The sequence below is a fragment of the Heterocephalus glaber genome, unplaced genomic scaffold (genome assembly GCF_053883595.1).
Source record: "Heterocephalus glaber isolate CG9 unplaced genomic scaffold, H.glaber_assembly_v1.0 deba00000621, whole genome shotgun sequence".
Taxonomy (NCBI): Eukaryota; Metazoa; Chordata; class Mammalia; order Rodentia; family Bathyergidae; genus Heterocephalus; species Heterocephalus glaber.
This window is the reverse complement of record NW_028258153.1, coordinates 5,228,817-5,232,696: the sequence shown is the minus strand read 5'-3', so window position 1 is coordinate 5,232,696 and position 3,880 is coordinate 5,228,817. Positions and strand designations below refer to the sequence as shown.

The window sequence follows — 3,880 nt, the reverse complement described above, 5'->3', positions numbered from 1 at the left end:
AACCCCAGAGGTGATGGGAGTGCCAGCACTGCATGGTAGATCCTCATGACCTCATGGGTGATGCTGTCTGTCTGCCAAGGTGGTTTGACTGACTTGGCCAGGGGAAGATTTGCACTGTGCTCAGATAAACATTGGCATGGGCAAATGTCCTCTCCCTAATTAAAAAGTCTCCTTCCTTGCCCTGCAGATGCCCTGGTTGGGAAATTGCACTGATATCCACACACAGAGAGCCTAATGACTCTTCCATTTCTGACCTGTGTTTATTTGGTGACAACTGATTGAGCTTTAGGCAAGTTTAGGAGGATAGAAAAGCATCAGATCATTTTGGCTGAAGTGAGTTGTATGTTGGCTAAAGAAACAACTTAGACGCTTACTCAGAAAGAGTGTTTATTATTTGTGTAATGTTAGTGGTTTGGGTTAATTTTCTTTGCTAAATAAAATCATGACTTCAACTGTAGCTCCAACTTTGATATGACAGTGGTCTTTTGATTCGTATTTTTCCCTGTTCTAAAAAATGTCAATTCTAACTCAGCTCAGTTTGAACCTAGGGCAATTTACGGTTTTATTTTCTCATTTGGAAATTTTGTGAATTTAACTGGATCATCGTCAAGTCACCTGAAGGGGAGGTGTGTGTTGTAAGCACAGGAAGAGCCCTCTGGTTTTGCTGGCCCTGACATTTGGCAACACTCACCTTTATTATTGCACTTCTCCCGGGTGTCTCTTATCTTCCAGAAACACCCCCTTTGTTCAAGTGCTGTTGCTTTGTTAGAAAATAGGTGTTAATTCTCTTCAGGCGAAACACTTCCTTCATTTAATTTTCATTCATTCCACCAACATTTATTGAATGCTTTCTAGTGCCAGGTCCCCAAGGTACCAAAGTGAAGAAGACAGTTCCTACCCTCTGAAACCCTGGTGCCTGGCGGGGTTGCTCCTGTTGTCTCAGGAACTTGTACTGTGTATTGAAGGAGTCTGATTATCTTAACCTGTGTTTCAGGGGCAGCTGAAGGCCTAGAGCGAAAAAAATTGAACCCAATTTCGATAGTCTTAAAATTCTAAAACATGTCTCCCTAGACATATTGATAGATATAAATAATTTTCCCTATTATTATAAAAGGTAGTTGAGCAGGAAGTGAAGGTAGTATCTCTGGAAATAGCACATTTCTCAAACACGATAAGGAGTGAATCATTGATTGTACTTTATGAGACAGCAGCTCTCTATTAAATAAATTATTGAACTACATTAGGGAAACAATTGGGAGGAAATAGTCTAAATTATGCCTTCTTTCTTCATTCCTTTCCTTTCTCCTTCCATTCCTCTTCCCTTCTGCTCCCTTCCTTCTTTCCCTCCCTTCCTCCCTGTCTTCCTCCCTTCCTTTCTTCCTCCCTTTCTCCAACCCTCTGTCCCTCCCCTTCCCCCACTCTTAACATTTGTCGAAACCTGCCATGTAGGGAACATGCCCACGAAGAAGGGTGTGGGATCCAGAGGAGAACAGGGTGCACTTATGTTATAACAACACAGGAGACAGAAGGTGGAAATTCAAATCTCTGGATTTCCATAAAGCATAATTTGGTGAGTGCACATCCCACCCCTCCGCCAGACTTTCAGGAACATAGGAAAAGTGAAAAATTACTTCATCCTCTTGATTTTAACTTTCTATACTTATGTTCAGAAAAAGTCCACTAGACAATATGTTGCTCAAGAATTGGCTTTTTATGGATTTGATAAACTCCATCACTCAACTCATTGGGAGAATTTCTGACATCCTTTGTTGTATATTGCAGGAATCAGCAAACTATGGCCATCTGTTTTTGTATGGTCATGGCAAAAGAACAGATTTTGAATTTTTAATTGACTGAAAAACAAATCAAAAGAATAGTATTTTGTGACATGAGAAAATTATATAAAATTCAAATTTCTGTGTCCATAAATAAAGTTTTATTGGAACACAGCCATGCTCATTAGTTGACATATTGTTCATGGCTGCTTTTGTAACAATAGCAGGGTTGAATAGTTGTAATAGAGGCCAGGTGGCCCAGAAATAAAGCTGAAAATATTTACTAGCTGGCCCTTTGAGAAGGCTTACGAACGCCTGACATATTGTTTTATTTGCTAGGGGAGAAAGTTTAAAAAGGGCACGTTAACACCTGGCTCCAGAATCTCTTCCAGGGAGGGAATTGTTTTTGTTTAGAAAACTTACTTCTGGTCACTTGGGTATGAAATGAGAGGCCCCACGGCAGTAGGAGTAGCACCAAGCTCTCTGTGTAAAAATGGAGAGCGGCCCCTTGTACTTCTTGGTGGAGGTGGAAAGATGGCCTCTGCAGAAAGACATCCAGGTTTGAGTCCTGGCTCCATGTGACTTTGGTCCAGTCATTTAACTTCTCTGAGCTTCAGAATCTTTATTTGACATATGGGAACAAAAATTAAATTTACCTCTCAGGTTTGTGTGATGATGAGAGGAATGTATATGAAACACCTGACAGGCATAAAATCTGGCACCTGGTAAGCTTTCAATTTTTTCTAGCTATGAAGTATGATATTGTTATCATTATTATATTTATAGGATAAGGATAATTAAATGAAATAATATATTCTAAGGGCCTAGAGTCCTGGCTAGCAAAATCCATTTGCTAGTTCAATGGAAGATTACAGGATGCTCAAGTCTTCTCTGACTCAGGTCTGTGATCCAGTCTGGTCCACGTGTCAGGGATGTGCTGATGTACATCCAAAGCTAGGGCTGCAACAGGGACTCATGGAGGGACTGGGCTGTGTGGCCCTTGGATGTGAAGGCTGAGGGTGATTAAGAATGGGATTTGAACACAAGCAGTGTTGCTGCACAGTAATTAGAGGGGTCTTGTCTCCTCAGGAGTTGAAACAGGGAGAAATGGGTTAGCAGTGTAGTGTGAGGTACAATATTTTAAAAGGATTTAGTGATAATGAGGGCTGTTAAGTTGATTTTCTAAGAAAGTAAGGCATTCCTGGGAAGGGGAGTCTTTTACCTCACACAACAGAGGCCAGGAGACATTCAGGGGTTTTTAATATAAAAAAAATTAATAATAATGAGTTGTTTAGAGCTTTTATCCCTGGTAAAGATTTTCCATCAGCTCTTCATTTAGAGCTGGCCTATTAGCTGCTTTTGAACCATGTGTTAAATTAAATGAGTGGACATCTTTTTGTGTATGAGCAGTGGATTCTGGAGCCAGAATGACCTGTCAGATTCAAGTCTGGGTCTATCATTTATTAATAGTGACCATGAGGAAGTAACTTCACCTATCTTTGTATTAATTGCCTCATCTACATATGAATCAGGAATAATGATAATACTTACTTGTGGCAGCCAGGCTGAGCAATAATACCCATCTACTGGAATTTACCTCCATGAGCAGTTGTTTCCTTTATTATACGAGGGTTTTCTGCGGTATGGATGGAATACAGCACAAAGGGTGGTGCATCACTTCCAGTATTAGGTCATAAAAGGTACTGTGGCTTCAGTTTTGTTCTCTGTCTTTATGTCATTCTCTTTCCTCCCTCCTTTCCTCCCTCCCTCCTTTCCTCCCCCTCTCCTATCCCTCAGATCACTTGGTTTTGTGCCACTACATGGCCAGATGCCATGTAATGAGGACATTCAGGTATCTTATAAAGAGACTGAGGCCTGCTGAAAACCACATGAGTGAGCTTGGAAACTGATCCTCTAGTCCAGAGGTCTGTGGCCCTGGCCAATAGTCTGACTATATCCTGGTGAGAGACTCTAAGCCAGAAACACCACCAAAGCCTCTCCTAAATTCCTGACCCATGGAAACTATGAGATATTAAATGTTTGTTGTTCTAAGTGGGGAATTTTGGAGTAATTTTTTACTATATCTGGGTAATTATTATAGTATC

At 40.8% G+C, this 3,880-nt stretch overlaps 1 long non-coding RNA gene across 1 annotated transcript; it reads right to left on the bottom strand.

Annotated features, from left to right (window-relative positions):
- Positions 1-816: 816 nt before the first annotated feature.
- On the bottom strand, positions 817-3,679 carry LOC110345714 (uncharacterized). Its single transcript, XR_002389252.2, has 3 exons — positions 3,327-3,679; positions 2,199-2,395; positions 817-1,008 (listed from the first exon to the last, which is right to left on the bottom strand). It is a non-coding gene; the product is annotated as an uncharacterized LOC110345714 (long non-coding RNA).
- Positions 3,680-3,880: the final 201 nt, after the last annotated feature.